The sequence below is a fragment of the Festucalex cinctus genome, chromosome 8 (genome assembly GCF_051991245.1).
Source record: "Festucalex cinctus isolate MCC-2025b chromosome 8, RoL_Fcin_1.0, whole genome shotgun sequence".
Taxonomy (NCBI): Eukaryota; Metazoa; Chordata; class Actinopteri; order Syngnathiformes; family Syngnathidae; genus Festucalex; species Festucalex cinctus.
In genome coordinates this window covers 22,645,847-22,664,506 of record NC_135418.1, presented here as the reverse complement: position 1 = coordinate 22,664,506, position 18,660 = coordinate 22,645,847, and the positions used below count along the sequence as shown (strand labels likewise).

Sequence of the window (18,660 nt, the reverse complement as noted above, 5' to 3'; positions counted from 1 at the left end):
CTGGAGGAGCTTCATTTAGACAGGGTGACGTAAAAGTTGTACATTGCCATCACCAATTTACTTAAATATATCAGATCATGGCTCATTGTTTGGGTCTGATTCCACTCTACATTTATTATTTCCCTCCCTTCCTGCATGTCGGCCTGACCCTTAAGCAGGCAGAAAAAATAAAAATAAAAAAAATAAATAAATAAAAACATCACAACATCAATATCAACTCTTCATTTGCTTCAAGCACTACCGCAGAATCATCCATCCATTTTCCAAATCGCTAATCAGTATTACGTCTTAACAGCAGTCTAATTTTTACCACAACAAGACCTCTAGCTTCATGCAGCCCAGCCCTTATTGAGTTATTTCACAGGGCAGTACTACACTAGAGAAGCCTGCCAGGTAGTGTACCAATAGGAAAACCAGTATAAAACACATGGTTCTTTCAAATCAGTTGAAGTATGGATGCATCAAATGTGAATAAGTATTTTACCAAAAAAGAGACAGTAGCTGACTAGCTGTTATCTGCAAATGTAATAAAATAAAGATATATATATATATATATATATATATATATATATATATATATATATATATATATATATATATATATATATATAGTTTGCCTACGTTGTGCAGTCTCATAACACACTATGCCACACTACGCAATATCACAACAACCAGTTTGTTGAAGAGAAACATGCACAGGGAGTCTATCCCTGTCTACTAAAATATGTTTTGTGAAACTGGTCTATGGTACTTAGGGGTGTGAATTGCCTAGTACCTAACGATTCGATTCGTATCACGATTCACAGGTCACGATTCGATTCGATACCGATTAATCCCGATACGAATTTATAAATCGATTGTTGCGATTTTTTTTCATTCAAATTTAGAAAATACTAATCAGTAAGCTTGTAGAGTGTAGGATTTATATGAAAATGTATTATTTATTTATCTGATTTCAGTCTTATAGAGGTTGTAATCTTGTTTCATGTTTGAACAGCATTAAAATAAAATATTAAGGCTTAATGTTCCGTTCATATAACATTCTTCCATGCTCAAGGTGTGAATCCTAACCTGAAGTCAGACGTTTTGTTGAATATTTTTCCATTAAAAATGGAAGTTTAAAAATCGATTCACACACAAAAAAAAATAAATAAATAATAATAATAATAATAATTTTTAAAAAAGGCAATGATGATAAGACGTTGAATCGGTAAGGCTACCGAATGAACAATTCTGAGCTCTTTAAAAAAATAAAATAAATAAATAATCGATTCAGCCGCCTATTGAATCGATTCGAGAATTGCGCGATGTAGTATCGCGATATATCGCCGAATCGATTTTTTTTAACACCCCTAATGGTACTACAAAATTGTCTGGGACCTCTGTACTGCGCTATAAAAACATAAATCACTTCAACTAATCAACTTCGACTCGACTCATCACATTACAATCAACTGCCAAAAAAAATCTTAAAAATCACTCAACCACTGAGTAGTAATAAAAAAACGGGGGAAAAAAAACAAAAAAAACAACAACAAAAAAAGAGTAAGAATAGAAGAATATAAGTGGAAACAGCAGGCCTTGTTCTTCATGCCCCTCCATTCAGGTTCTTTTCAGGATGACTCACTCGGTGAAAGTGGCGCATCATGTGGCATGCGGCATGAGTCACTGCCAAAGATAAGGGCCGAGGCCACCAACAAGGCACACATGTAGCTGACCTGTGTGACACTGACCACACCGTGTGCTCACATTTACAGTACAACATTGCTTGCATTCAGAACATGCACGGCCACCGTTCCTGGATGGCGGCGCTGTGAATGTTTTAATTACGTCACGGAGACAAGGGAATTCTTATTCATGGCATTGTGACTCATAAGGACGCAATGGCCTGCCAAGCCTGCTAAGTAAAATAAAAAGAGAACATGGACTTTATATTTATACACCAAACTTTCACATCCATATTCTCCAAATTGTTAGGCTAGAATAACAGAGTATGTTACCTTATCTCCGAGTTATGTTTGAACAATGAACATGCCACAAAATATAGTACATTGTTCCGTCGTTTTCCGCTGGGGTTTGTTTGCAAAAAATGCCTACAATAAATGAAATCTGCGAAGTAGTTAGCTTTATGTTTTATATGTATATGCAAAATTGCACCCAAAAAATCTGTGAAACAGCGAAAAGTGAACCGCGTTATAACGAGGGAACACTGTCCTGCTGAATGGCAAACAACAAAAGGAGTTCTGTTCTCCTTATATACGGTGCCATTTACTATTGAGTCAACATGTTCAGTAATGGCATGAAAACGTCACAAAGAATAACAGCTGTGGAAGAGTTCTTAATGGCAAAGATGAATCCTAAAAAAAAAATAAAAAATAAAAAAGGACTTGACATTTCTTGAATGCCAGGTGAAATAACTGTGAAATCACAAAGGGAAGCACACAAATGCTTGGAAAAATGTGTTAAAAATCACTTTTCAGGCAGCATTTCTTACTGGAAACAAAAAAGTGGCAAGTAGAGACCCGACCACTGCGAGCTGCAATCAGTTTCAGACTGTACCTTGCACGTTGAGCCCTTTAAGTCAACCCACTGCCCCCTCACTAACCTCCTAAACAACCAGTGACCACCCCCAAGCCCCCCAGCGAGAAGCCTTTCAGACCAAACGCTGCTCTGCTTACTGCATCTTAATAGGATGTGGGAAACCAGAAGGGAAATGAAGGCACGGCAGTCTTTAGGAGGAAGCCGAATAAATGAGAGAACACGCACCCCGGGGTGGGCACGCCAGGGGCTTTCTAGGAGGTTGGAACGAGCGCGGCCAATCGTGTCAAGTGGAAGGCGGCAGACAGAACCTAAACTGACATATCAAAGCGGCCAAGTCTTGTCGAGGGAAGAAGGGGGCCGCCGAGGCGTCGCATTGGACCGCATGTTGCTGCATCCACCAGGGACAGCATGCCACCCCCCTAAAAAGCAATTAGAGATGAAAGAATCTGACAGCTGAACGGCATCTTCAAATGAAAACCAGCCCAATCATTAACCGAAGTAAAGTAATGCAACGCGTATATGCAATATACAAAGTATACACATTAAATGAATAATATATTTATGAAATTAATGTTGTCCACTTTAGAGATTTAACAAAATATCCTTAATAATGAATATGCCTTCCACCGGTGTCTCTCTCTCACTTGCATGTTCGTTCCAAATCCTAATCCATACATTTAAAGCCCCCTGTTCAAACTGCCATCATTACTACAACAAAGTAACTACAGCTCCGGGCTACCTAGTAGGCTGGTTCATGTAAAAAGAGGATTTGTCTACACGTATAATCTGACATCGTGGATAAAGAGCAAACTGAAAAACGATCGCATGTAAACAAATACCAGAGGATAATGACAGTTCTCAATTTCTGGTGTGATTAGAGCAAGTTTTGCATGATACTGAGTGTACTTCTCATTGGGTAACAAAGCTCAACTACTATTATGCCATAATGAAGGGAATCCTCTGGGTTGGCTGCCATGCTGACGCAGCCTTAAAGCTTCCTAAATCTAAAAATGGGCACCTTAAGTGCATCTAAATGACTTATATTTACCCAGTACATTGTCTCGCAAACAAAAAGGGAATCTTCTGGCACTCCTCGAAGACTGAAAAAGTAGGTCACTCAGTCTCCTGTGAGTCATAGGCTTTGGCAGGGGACCAAGAGGAGCAGGTATGAGGGAGACAGAGAGAGACGAGACGAATGGTAGACTGATACACTTTCATCAGCACTTTTAAAAGGTCACCAGCACATTTACATGCTGCAATATAATGTGATTGTGATCACAAGCAAATTTGGATGTAGAAGTTTAAGTGAGTATATACAGGAAGTGCTAAATAATTGTGACATTATCCATTTTGGATGGAGTGAAAAGTGACACAAATTCCGTTTGTCTACTCACAATTTGGCACCAATGGCAAATGGGGGGGGGGGATAATAAATGCAGGCAATTGGATAGCCTCAGATGAGAATCTGGCAAAATATTTGAGTAATAGAATTCTTGCCAACAAAATTGCATTGTAAAAGGACAGATTGGACCTACCCAGTTCAATGTGTGCCAATTGTCATCTAAAGCCAATTTGTGACATACACTAACTGTGAATCGAGAAAGACCTGTGGTGAATCAAAACTACAGCAAAAGCCTAGACCAGTGATTCTCAAAGTGTGGTACTTGTACCACGAGTGGTATACAGGCTCAATGCAAGAGGTACGCAATATATCCACCTTTCCATTTCTTTTAATCTCTTTTTTTGTGCAAATTGTTTTTATTAATACAAATATTATATCGGCAATTCAATGATTCAAGTGGCTATTATCATGCAAACAGTAAGGAAACATGTTTCCCTGTACAATGAATTTCTTACTTTGCCGTCCGCCTGGATGCACTGCCAACATACTGTAAGATATAAATAAAAGATAAAAGGATATGTTATAATGTAAAAAAAAAATGAGGGATAAGAATACATACACTAACCAATATCCAATATAGGGCACTGTAATTAGAATCGATAAAGAATCCACAGTCTATAGGAAAATAGTAGGACTTGGTATACGTCAAGAAGGCATGCTCAGTTACCGTTGTACTTACTGTTTTTTGTCAACTCTGATTAATTTATATTCAAGGCCTGTTTATTCCATGCAAAAATTTACTGTCGTTGCGATTATACTGCTTTGTGAGTGAAGGTAAGTTATAGACAGACATTTTCTAACTTGCATCCTGGAACTTTTCTGACACACCTCATACCTGCTGAGAGCAGCCGTGTCCATGGGTGCATGGCTCTTGAGCAAGGCAACAAGACCCTAAAAACAGGTCCCCAGGCGCTACAAGTACCACCCTCCCACCAGTCTTTTAATACTGCACACATTCCTCGCAGTAAGGCAGAGTGATTTGTCAGATCGCAGGTGCAAGCACACTGCTTTCCAGGGCTCCGGGCTTCCCTCCCAGAGCCGCAGCTTGCTGGCAGAGTGGCTAGCTCTCAGGGTCAGAGCCCAATATTTCCAAACAGTTCCTGTTTTTTTCTTTTTTGTGAAGGAGGTGACTCAGCCTCATCAGAGCCATCAGTCACGCGCTCACCTCGGGGACAGCCTGCATTCTGATGCTCGCGTCTCTTTACGACCAACGCAAGCTTTAATTACGTCGGGCACGGACCGCGTCGCCTCGACCACAGTGTCCCCTCATCCCAAACCGCTCTGCCTGCTCATTCATCCACCCTGAGGGAGAGGCACGCAGGCCAGAGGAAGTATGACTCATCGGCGTAACAAGATGCATTCTTCGGAATTCTCCGCAGACGTGTTGTTTGCTAAATGAAGAGCACAGGAGACGCAGAAAAAGTAGTAGTGCGGGCCAAAAAAAAGAAGAATGAAGAAGTAATCAAGCGCCACTATGCCTGAGAGCGAGAAAGAAGTGAACGGGTTGGGTTAATAGAGCCAGAGCAAGTCATCACTTGTGTGGGTTTCCTGGTCCAAAGAGATCAACATTCTCTCCAAATCCAGAGAGAGAGAATCCTTGGCATTGATCGGGGGTTTTCTGAATCACACATGGAGACCACAAACTCTACATCTAAGGCTAATACGTCAGGTTTTACATGAAGCCAGGTTCTGAGAGGTTTTGATAAATGATTCTGCCGAGTGTGCCGAGCCCTTAGAGACACAGAGGTATGAAGAGAAGTGTTTTAATGATCAGGTCAAACAGATCCACGGTGGCCCCTTCCAACTGACGCTGCATCAGGACTTGGCACTCGCCTGTGCAGATCACGAGCCTCGTGCACATTACACGCTCTCCGACCTCTACTTAAAGCTCAAGTCTATAGACTGACTGAGCCCACATTTGCATGCAATTTACAACAAGATCCAAAATGCCAAGTCGTCATTTAGTGGATGGTACATTGCCTGCCTTTCTGTGGGTAATTTACCGTGAGCATGTTCATATCACATGAAGCTATTTCTCTGTAAGACTGCCTGGAGAATGATTATTTGTAGAATCGGCATGACTGATTGAGGCAGTAAATACAAGACAATTTAAACATTAGAAATTTGTCTAAGGTGAAATCTACACATTTGCAAGGTTCAAGAGACAACACGTCATTCATGGCATCGTTGAAAGAAAAGAACGCATGGAATCAGATACCTTCATATCGGAATTGGACCTCTTTGATAAACATTTGATCAGAGTTGATCTGTCAATTTCAGTGCAACTTAATTGGAGAGATCAGATATGCCCCATCAATGCAAAATGGATGGTATCGAAATGTGCCCATTTGATGTATACATAATTGTAAACGACTGAGAAAGCATAAACCATAAGAAATGGCCTAAATATGCACCATTATTTACATCAATTGGAGAAGAGAGCAAATCTTAGCCAACTGAACAGTATGTAATGTTTTTAGTTGTATTATTTATGAATTATTGTTTAGCCTCCCTGTTATCACAACACTGTATTGCTGCTTGTGGAGTTAATTGATGCAAAATTAGGGCTTTTGGACTTGATGGTTGTTGATGTGTTCTGTCAGTGTCATATCAAATATGTGCAACTTGAAATGTGCATGGAAATACACTGTCAATAAATCCCATATAGATATTAAATTTAGAATTGGGCAGTTGGACATGTAGTGTAAATCCAGCTTTTGAGCACTGGCCTATGTTACAGCTAAATGACTTCTGTTTCTTAAGATTGAATTTGAAAGTCAGTGAACTACTTAAGTGAACACAACTTCACTGATGATAAAACAGCGTTCTTTTTAATTAAACCATCATCATGTTATTTTCTTCAAAACGGTCAAGTCAAGGAAATGTGCCAGTTAGGGTCCAATCATTTCTATTTGTGATCACGTCAGTCGAGATGTGCGTTACTGGCAGGTCTGTACAGGACCTAAGAAAGGTGTGAGAATGCAGTCTATTGAGGGGTGTAATGATTCATATTATTAAATCATATTGCCTCATCTTGCCTCTTCTTTACATTTGAATAAGCCCTCAGAAGCAGTGTATTGGCCATCATCAACATTTGTTCTTAAACAACCAATCCCCTCGAATGACTCACACAATTTGAGAGACTTTTGATCCAAGTTGTGGAGGAAGAGCTTACGAAGGTTTCATTAGAGTGTTTGGTATGCGGTTTAATCATTACAGTGGCTCCTATAACGAATGCATCATTCACTTCAAGGTAAAGCCCCAGCCACAATAATCTAGACCGGAAAGTTGAAACCTGAGCAGAGACGGGGAATTTTCTCCAACGACATCAACTTGCTTTGACAGCGAGACTATTTCTTCTTAATTTGTGGTCAATCACATGACAAATGTTTGGAGTATTCCAAAACGATTATTACCACGCCATTATGCGTTGACAAATCTCGCTTGTGTGTTGTGTGTGAGGGGGACAATGCTGGAAAAGGGGAGCGCCATGGGCCGAGAATGATATTTTGCAAATGAAAGCGCCGACTGCGGAATGTTATCCATAATCGGCGAGAAATGTACCACCAATATACATACTGAAATGATCATTTGAGATGATTGCCAGTAGTAAAAAGCATAACCCGACATACATGCTTAGCGCGGTTACTGCTTTTATTTTGGTTTTGAGGTACTTCCTTTTAGCTTCTGCTTCATTTTCAGTTCAGATGGGCACTTTAAACACAGCAGATGCATCACTGCCTACCGTCCACACGTTAGGTTGCTTTCAAACAAAAGAGTAGGCGACTGCTTGCATATAAAGCGCGCAAGTGAGATCACAAGTGGTGATTTTAAATGTGGAGAATTATTCATTCTGAACTGATGAGCTGTCCACTTGTGACTGGATGCATTTTATTTACTCATTCATTTAGGAGGTTGCCAATCACTATAGTGCTAAAGCAAGACCATTTCTCAGTCATCCCATTTTTTGTAATTGTCATTAAGCTCTTCATCAATGTGACTGAATTGCACAGTTTTGAGCATGTAATGTATTTTCTTGTATTTTATGTATCTGCTAGTTTATTGCAGCCAGTTCTGAGAATACATTTCAAGGGAAGAGCTAACTGAACGCTTGATTCATTTTGAAACCAGAATGGAATGCGTCATAATAAGATACCATGCACTTCAGGCACTGCCACCCCCTCCCCCCACTTTTTTTGTTTTTATTTATTTATAAATACGCCCAGTGAGATGTTAAGTGGCTTAATGCAGTAGTTCCCCTGTACATGTGATGCTCCTGATTAGTCAGTATGGTGAATTCAATTGCTTAACACTTTACGATGAATTACTGTATATCTGTTGCTTTAATATGTGTCTTTTACAAGGAGATCCTGCAATACTACCACATCAGAGCCATAATAAAAGACCCAACATTTAAGTGTTTGTGCCTTTTTCATAGACCTGAGTGATGGGAGATTTTTCTGCAACTGTGTACTTTCCCGCAATCTGATAATTATCTGCATGATGATGTCAGCATCAAGTGTGACGTATAAAGCACTTATTAGACAGCGGCAATTGCTTTCAATGCCATAGGGAGGGGGAAGAGAGGGTGAGGTGCTAAACTGCATACTATTGTCACGCCCTTTTACGAACGAGAGTTGTACCAGTCTCTGTTGAATCCTGGCCAATTTTGTCTACCCCATTTGTCAGGTGCACACTGTACCGGTATTTAAAAAGTACCATGATATTTTACTGTAAAAAAACGATATGATACCACATCTTTTAAGTACCGGTCTTTTTAAGAGTGCCTGTGTGTCGTTTGACAGATAGCGAGCAACTCTCCAAATAAGAGGTAAAATCCACTCCCAAATCAAGGTTTGTAGAAAACTGAAAGGTTATATCAGCCAGATTAATGTTGAGACCATAATGCGAAACATAGACAGGCAAACATAAATTAGCGTAAATGTTACAGAAATTGTGTATCTTTAAAATCAATACATGGAGTATCCCAGTGTCTTCTGGCAGGAATATTGACCAGCTCACAACTACAGTACAGTGGATGGGGGTAAGGATAGTGGATAGCCAATATCTGCATTTACGGTAATTGACGGGCATTTATAAAGCATTAGGGGGGGGAAAGGCTTTTATTTTCATTTCTACAAGTTAGATTGTTTCCAACTAATTTATTCAACCCAAACAAGTCTTGAAAAAAAATGGGGATAAACCTCCAAGTGCTTTTCATGAAAACCAGGGGGTGGCGCCAAATTACTTTGATTTTTTACTATTATTTTTTTATTATTAAAACATATTTTTAAATATATTGAATAGGTGAGGGCGGCACGGTGAGATGAGTGGTTAGCACATCCGCATCCCAGTACTAAGGACTCGGGTTCGAGTCCAGCCTCCGGCCTTCCTGGGTGGAGTTTGCATGTTCTCCCCGTGCCTGCGTGAGTCTTCTCCGGGTACTCTGGTCTCCTCCCATATTCCCATAACATGCATGGCAGGTTAATTGAACGCTCAGAATTGTCCCTAGGTGTTCTTGTGTGTGTGGCTGGTTGTTCGTCTCTGTGTGCCCTGCGATTGGCTGGCAACCAGTCCAGGGTGTACCCCGCCTACTGCCCAAAGCCAGCTGAGATAGGCTCCAGCACCCCCCGCGACCCTTGTGAGGAATAAGAAAATCAAGAAAATGGATGGATGGATGATTTATTTGCACATAGATAACAAAACAATGTAATGCTGTAACATAAACGGTTACTTTACATTAGATCAGAAAACATTTAGGACTAAAGCCCCTGGCAACTATCTGAGGAGTTACTATAAGATGGGGCAAAAATAATTCCTTTAGCAGATTAATGTCTACGTCTAATTACGAACCAAAGCAGGAGTCAGTGCTTGAAGTTGACTGTCAGATTCAATAGACAAGGAGAATGTGCAATGAGGAAAACCGAGGCAGTGAATTGCAGGATGAATTTAAAAAAATAAAAAATAAGTGTAGCGCTTCACGAAATTCATTCTCCGCATCCCGGGAGAAGTTTACGGTGAAGAAGTTGTTTGTTTGAAAACTCAACTGCATTCCCACACCCACCGTCTCCCACACTATCCATCGAGCGCCTCTTTAAAAATTCATTAATTTACAGCAAAAAAAATAGATTGAAGCACCCAGCTGAGCAAAACTCGAAAATTTGGCTTCTGAATCACCTCTCCCGCTAAGCCTTGAGATGTTGCCTGAAGAAATACTGTACACCTTGAGAATCATTTATTTTCAATTATTACTAAAACAATGCGTGTCTAATTGTCCCACTTAATTAAGTCAATCTGCGGATGAGAAAAATCGAGGGAGCTGAGTGAAAATCCTGCAAAAACTAATTAAAATCCATTGAAGAATCAAGTCATTCCCATGATGCCATGCCAGTGTCGTTCTTTTCACCATTTGATATCTCGGCTTTAGAGACTCAATGACAGCTGCTCGTGCTCCCCCCACCTTCCAAAAATGCCTAGAACTGCAGTTACAGTAATTGCTCTGGCCAGCGCTAAATGAGGTTCACTTAAGTGCAATTATCCCCCTCTGATCTCCCCTGTAAAGAGACTTCTCTAACGCAGAGAAGTGGGCTCACACAATGTGACTGCAAACAAGATTCAAATTGGAATCGGGGAGGCGCTGCCGAGCGGATGAATGGCTCCACGGCTCATCTGCATTCTAGTGAGGAGGCACAGCGGCTCTAATGAAGACTGAGACACTTCCTCCTCCGCCTCCTCCTCACCCTGAGGCCTGCAACTTGAGGTGAGGAGACATTTCGTCGGAAAAAAAAATAAAAATAAAAAAATAAACAAATAAATAAAAAAGCGTCCACTGGTTGACATGGAGAAACATTCGCAGTGGTGGAGAGGAAAGGGAAAGCTTTTACCTCTGTTCAAGGTGAATAAGGTCAGAATTAAAAAATCAGTCGTGTGACCGGATCTGACTTTAGATTCCAGGCAAGAGAGAAATTTGAAAGCACTTTGGATTTGGACTCTTTTGGAGTTAAAAAAAAAAAAAACATAACAGCATACATCAGCACTACACAAAGCGCTTAAAAATTATACAGTGGTACATTGAAGGTCAAAATTGTGGAGAAATATGCCTGCACCTTACTAGACCTCATTCAGCCAGCATCAAAGGATTACCATGGCCTTACATTTCTGAGTTATGGGGTTTAATGTGTTGAGTTTGCAAGTTGTAACCACATGCTTATGTGGGTTTCGTGTAATGAACCTTGAGTAAATGTATGATAAGGACCACCGTCAGTACTTTTTTGTTTTTAGTTCTAGTTTTAACGCCATTGCTATTGCTCTAGATTATTTTATCAATTACATTATTGTTTAATCGAATAATTGGATACATGTGGGGCCTGGCCTGGTGAGTGACATGGGAGTGAGAGCACGAATCAGATTCTAGAGTTGGCAGCTGTGAGCTCAGGTAAGCAGCCCGCTGTTAATTAGGTTACCATTAACCAATCTGCAAACTGTTGAATGCCTGGGCGTCAGTTGTGGTCGCAGCAGCACGAAATATGGGGCTTTACACTGTAGTTTACGAAGGGGGGTGTGTGTGTGTGGGGGGGGGGGGGGGGGGGGTGCATCTCATTAAATGAATGTCAAAACTGAGAATAAAAGATTGAGATTTTCCAATCCAGAAAGAGAGTCACAAAAAGCTTCGCTGGGCTCATGTCCCCTACTTCAAGCCTCAGCAGCTTGCTAGCAACGAGTTTCGGCCGCTCTTAAGTTAGTAATCATCGCCTCTGTTGCAGCAAATAAGATAAACTTCAGAAAAGTATCATGCTCACGGAGGGATGACGGAAAAAAGACGGGGAAGCTATGCTAATTGCTAAGCTAACCTAAGAATGACACGGCTAGCACGTTTAACACGAGAATAGAGCGCTTGGCTGATGGAGTACAAAATTGCTCCACAAATAAAGTCATTAATTTGCAAAACTGCTTTGCAAAGAACAAAAACATATTTCGAGCCTTGTGATGTGATTGTGTTTATTTTGGTGCACTCGACGGCCGCAAATAAGTTAACATCTATTTCCATTTGGTGGCTGTTGTGCCCAAACATTAGTAACTTCTTTACAGAAGCCATATAGCACTTTACCTACTTTTGCAAGTGTGAAATTACCCCAAACTTTGGACATTCTTAGTATTTTACTCACTCCATCTTCCTCCATTGCTTGCACCAACTATTTCTAGTCCAGTCCAGTGTGCACCCATTAAGAGAAAACACGCCAGAAAATTGGCCAATGTCAGAGATAGTTTTCCAGATACCACTCTACCAGATTTGTAACGAATAAGGCTAACCCCCCCTCCCTCCCCCACACCCAAAAAAGCAACTACACCATATATAAAAATATATTGGCATCCTCATGAATAAATTGCCTCCTGCCAATCACATAACACAATAGAAATTTTGCCTGAGGCCTGAGATGTGGTGGTCTAATAGGGTTTTGCTGTAGAGGGTACCTGTTGTGTGCGTGCGTGCGTGCGTGCGTGCGTGATGAGTACGCATGTAGCCACAGGCTCAACTACCACCAGGAGTCTGATAACTGCACCTCACGGATGGCCATTTGAATAATCACTTCAACAAGGGGAGAAATTAAAAAGGCTCTCAGTGTGAAGGGGGGCTAGGCACAGGGCCACACGCCGCATTCCAAATGAGGCACCGCTATTCCCACAGTGAAAGACCACCCCCCCACCACCACCACTTCCTACCCACAGTCACAAGCCTCGCCATTGACATCCATCCAAAACTGTCGTGTGTCGCATCATGAGTAATCTATGAAATGATGCGCAGATGGGCATTTTCAGTGCTGTGGCAATTAAATATCAAAATTCCCCAGATCCTGTAGAAACTGATGAGCATTTTTCAGTAGGAAATATATCTTTAAAGTCATACATAAAACACTTAATGTTCACTAAGTGCTAATCACGTGTTTTTGACATCTTGTTTTCCAGTCAGCCAATTTACAGAAGCCTTCCAACACGCCCGCCTGCTTGCTGCCTTTCTGGCCAACACGGCGACACAGTCTTCGTACATCTGCACGGGTTTGAGAGTACCAAATAAGATGGTGGTGGATGAGAATGGTGATTCGCGTTGCTAACTTCGGCTATTCCAATCAATCATACTTGTGGTACCTCGGGGCTCTCAGTGAGGAACGAGAGCATCTTTGCCGTCAAAATGGTTCAGCTAATAAGGCACGGACAACAACTGTTCACTAACAAGAACTTTACTCGTAATACAAGTTGTTTGATACAACACATTTAATGTAAATCAATTACATTTTTTGGAGCCTGCTTAAGCGCAATACACATCACAATATACCTATCTCAGCTGGCTTCAGCATATGTCGAACCTTACAAGATACCAGCATCACAACATTTAACCCTGACACCTGCTCTGGAGCAAGTGTCAACCTTCACAGGTCTCCATTGACAACACAAAACGTTGCTACATTTGTTGCGAGTCACTTTTGTTGGGGAATAGTCACTACTAGGGATGTAACGATATCCAAACATCAAGATACGATATTATCACGATATAAAGGTCACGATAATTATCACGATATTGTGGGGAGGTTGTCGATACAAAAAAAAAAAAGTAAAAAAAAAAAAAAAAAGTTCATAATTACAAAAAAACACAATATTGTGTGCTTTTGTACATTTATAGCCATGCATATAAACAACCTACAATCTCTAATAAGAAAATTTTGAGATACTTACTTCCTAATGCAAGCCCACATCAAGTTCCTCCACATATTGATTCACTTCACAAGCATATTATGTTCTAGGGCTGCACGATATTGGAAAATCATGCGATATGAGATATAGTTGCTGAATATAGAGATCGATATTATTGCGATATTTCAAAGTAATAATATATTTCAATTATCTCATGAAATTACTTTTTTTCATGCATCAAAATATGTAAATGCAGTATATTCTTAGTTAATTTAATTGTAACTACCTCTCAATTTTCAACTATTGGCTGGTGGAACACATTTTACTTAGCGGCTAACTGGTCAAATTCGGATAAAAGCATAAAATTCCATATCAACGCCTTAAAATAATCCTCCATGTCATTTTTTCAGGAAACACAAAATAATGAACCATTTGAATCATGAGTAGATGGTTTAGGCCAGGAGTGGCAAACTGCGGTCCTCGAGGGCCGGAGTCCTGCAGGTTTTATAGATTTCCCTACTCGCAGTGCAGCTGATTCCAATTAACAGGCTCGTTATCAGGCTTCTGCAAAGCTTGCTGATGAGCTGATCATGAATCAGCTGTGTTGAAGAAGGGAAATATCCAAAACCTGCAGGACTGCGGCCCTCTAGGACCGGATCTCGCCACCCCTGGTTTATGCAAAGAAAAAAATGTGCAAAAAAAACGACTTAGGCAGCTATTTTAAGAGGGCGACGATACGAAACTTATTGCATGTCACTGCGATATGCATATTGTACAGAGCAATATCGTGATATCGATATTTTTCGATATATTGTGCAGCACTATTACGTTCCCCTTCAACTGACCATTAATGTGGATTTTAAACACAGAAGGGCCAAAACATGCCTAGTGAAAATTAAACTGCACGAAAAAACTAGCCACCAGACGGTGCTACAACTGCACAAATGGAATTCAACCTGACTTTTTTAAACAATGTGCTGCTTTTAATAACGTGACATGACAACGACGATATGATGTGGCACCTTTAATATCACGATATCACAAACAATATTGCCATTATCGTTACATCCCTAGTCACTACAGCAGTACAAAAAAATAGTTGCTAAATGTAACAACAAATACGCTAATTTGGCAACACCGAGTTTGTCGCAAGGCCTGAGCTCGGCCCCCAGACAACATGATAATAACATCCCCCACAAAATCGAGTGTGACAAGTAAATGTTAAGTGTGCGGTAATTCTTTATCATTTGTTTACTTTGACAGAACAATGTCAGTCTTAACACTCTGGGGAACTGTTTGAAATAAAAGAAATAAATGCATAAAATGTTTCCTTAGAATACAGGTTGGCACAATACATCAACCTTGTGAGAAGAACCAGATAACCCCAATGCCTGTTCAGCAAACAAAAACACAAATACTTTAAGTTGTGCTCAAAAGCAGGCAATCTTTAAAGCCTCCGTGATATTATGCATGTTTAAAAAAAAAAAAAAAAAATGATTTGAAAAAAAAAATACATTTGTGAGTCTTGCAACCTTTACTGAGCCAACTCATATAAAACACAATAACGCATGAATACTCAAATAATGACTTTGTCTCAATTTACTCATATATTTATGTACACAGTGAAATATGGGCCTGTTGCGTCGAACACAAAGCACATTCTGTTTGTTGTATGACATTGAAATAATTGTTCTGCCCGTCACTCTACACATTGCTTTTGCTAGCGTAGACATATGAACAAAAATATAAAATTGTGATTAATAAACAATATTTTTCAGACACATATTTCTCACGGAATGCTACTACGTCACGTCACCCAGGTTGGGAAACACTATTACGACACCGCGGTGCTATACAGAGCTGCCTCGAGTTGTCGATTCCAAAAACAATCTTCAGCAATGAACTTTGCAGAGAAGGCATTTAAGGTAAGCGAGGAGGGGGAGTCATTACAAGACTATTTTGGCCATAGTAAAGCAGGTAAAGTCAAATTCATTCGCTCAAGCTTTAAACTGTCACTATCATTAAACTTTTATGAACTATGATTCAGACGACAGCTTGTGTCTTAAGAAAAGACGTACGTCGTGTGACTTGTAACTCAAGGCACCGCTGTATTAACATTTGTGAAGTCCATTTTCAGAAAACTGTATGACTAAATGTTTCGAGTTGACTGTGAGAGGGAAAGAGGGAGAAAGAGAAAAAGACAGAGAGAGAGAGAGAGAGAGAGAGAGGGAGAATGTAGAGTTGCATGCTCGAATACACTCACTCACATTTCAAGGAAGCATGATTAATATGCAAAACCAAGTCTGACCTTTCGTTGCGGGTACCGACTAATTTTAAAGGCATTTCTTTCAGTCTGAGGTGTCTTGGGACAGTCGCAGTCGGGAGGGATGCTCAATCCATCCATCCATCTTTTAAACAGTTTGTCATCATTAGAGTCATGAGTGAGCTGGAACCTGTCCCAGCTGGCTTGCACTATGGACTGGTCGCCAACCAATTACAGGAGACAGGCTATTATAGACAAACATATACAGTAGCGGTTCACAACTTCACACTTATGGACACTGCCACAGTCTTCAATGAACCTAACATGCATAATTTCGATTTTTTTTTTTAAGAGACAATGCACATTTACCAACATTTTACAATGCAAATGTGCCTGAGTTAGCTAAAAGCAAATTTTCAACATCAATCCCTTGGGCCGAGGTAAGAGCATTAAGTCATACATCAATTTACAACATTTTTGTAAATTGTGGAAGAAAGCCGCAAGAACAGGAAGGACATGCAAACTAGTCAACAAAATGCTGAATATTGGCGCCGATAATCGCCAACAACCTGTCGATCGTTAAGAAAAAGACTACCACAAACTGTGATTTCAAAACACTTACATATCCTTTTAAATTGTTTTTACAACATTACCCTTAAAAATAAATACCACAGCTTACACCACAAGTGTTCATGCGCAGGGCAAAGAGACTCTCCTAAACGTAGCTTGTCATTCAGTCAAGCTGCATCACTTCACCATACTTCCTTAACAGCAAATGCTGTACTACTTTCCTATTTCGACAAATTTGGTGACATCCTGGGTATTTCAGAACAGTCACAAAAAAATGCAAATAGGCAAGTTTTTGAGCAAATAGCTGGTGATAGGCAGAAATTGGTGAATTTGTGAAAAGCAAACCAAGAATTGAGAAGGGTTCACCACAGTACTCTGGCATAATGATGTGCGGCGATAGAAGAGCATTAACTGCCTGTCACTGCGGCTGGCATAGATAAGTGACCAAATATATGTTAATTTTAGTAAATATTCAATAAATAATCATTTTCAGACAGGTTAAAGTGCATAATTTGCTATGGCAAACTGAGGTTCTCCCAGGCACCAGTTGTTGGTCACAGCATGCTCAGACTTACATATAGAGGATGTCGTAAATCGAGGCCCCATAGATGCACGTAGGATTCACACGCCTCTAATGTAAATCCAAACACAATTTTTTTTTTTTTCCTCCCAGTTGTTGCGTTATGAGACGGTGCAGGTGTTCCTAATGTAGTGGCCAGCTGCAGATGCTGCACTTGTTGAGCCTCGGACCACAAGTATGAGTATATTTATGTTCGGGAGGAATTCAATGGCGGTGTGCGAGGAGGAGACGATTGACAGGGAGGAGGTGGGGGGGGCACACTGCAACAGCTGTGAGTCAAATGCCACCAGGGCACGCAGGAAAGCCAAATGACACACACATATATGCAAGCGAAGACACACACAAACACTCTTCCGACTGCACACGCATACCAAACAGCTAGCCTAGTTGTGGGAGAGATCTGGGGTACGTCACTAAATTACACCCAGAAAAAGAGGGTGTCTCCCCCCCCGCCTACCCACCCTACGCGCGCCCCCCTGCCACGGCGAGCGGAAAGCTGTCAACCCGGGCCTGCGCGCCGGGTTCAGCCACCCCCCCCCCCCCCCCCCCACTCCCCGCCCCTCCTCCCTCCTCGATGTGAGAACTTGAACGCAGCACACTTTGCCCGACGAAAAGTCGTCCTTTTCGTGGGCCCTAGCTCAACTTCCATGCCCTTGTAGCGCACTTACTCTGGTAGTGGAGAGAGAGCTGATGTTGACGGTGGTCTCCGTAATCCTCGCGGTAGTTTAGCACTTAACTGCTCCCGCCTTCTGACGCCGTCTGCCTCCTGTGGGCCGGCGGGTTCCCCGAGAGTGTCCCCCGCGCGCTCGAACCTTGTCGTTCCGGGCAAAGAGCCGCCGAAGGTTAGCCGGTGAGCCTGCGGTGCCGTGGCGTCCCTTCACTGCTTCTCTCTCTCTTCGCCTGCCTTCTCCCCGTTTCGCCTCTCGCTCGGCGGCCGAGCCAACATCCGGGTATCTCCGTGTTCTGCCCGGATCTACTTTTTGGCGCACGTCGACGCGCATGAAGGTTTATTATCTCGCCCCCACCTCGGTCGCCGCCGCTGCCGCCATAAAAACTAGTGCCTCGTAAATAACGTGATGAATCAGTTCTCTGTTGTCCTTGCAAAATGACTGAGTCATGAAAAGTGTGATAAATGAAACATTCATGGTTTTTTTTGTGTAATCTGTATATTTTGTGACTCATTTTGCATGAGGTTGCAGACATATTTTGATATATAATATGATACATATTAAAAATTTGATTTTTGTATTATATTAAGTGTTGTAATCGCCATGTATTTATGATAAACATCATATATATATATATATATATATATATATATATATATATATATACATACATACATACAATGTCATATAAATTAGGAATGCACGATAATGCTATTTTCAACCGATACCGATAAACCAATAATTTAGAGGTGCCGATTTCGATAACCAATAAGTAAGCCGATAATGTTTGCAAAATTAACTTGAATACAAATATGCTTTTGAGTCCTACTATAAGTCTAACAAATACATTGAAATATTGTATAAACTTTGCATGTATGCACAATGTTTCAATGTATGTAAAGCACCATGAAGCTGAATTTTATATTTATATTATTTTATATTTATATAT

At 40.8% G+C, this 18,660-nt stretch overlaps 1 protein-coding gene across 1 annotated transcript in view; it reads right to left on the bottom strand.

Annotated features, from left to right (window-relative positions):
• foxj3 (forkhead box J3) overlaps window positions 1–18,006 on the bottom strand; it is a 97,749-nt gene extending 79,743 nt beyond the window's left edge. Inside the window, exon 1 of the mRNA XM_077530804.1 lies at window positions 17,712–18,006. The gene's annotated coding sequence lies outside the window, so the exon portion shown is untranslated. The remainder of the gene's footprint in view (window positions 1–17,711) is intronic.
• Window positions 18,007–18,660: the final 654 nt, after the last annotated feature.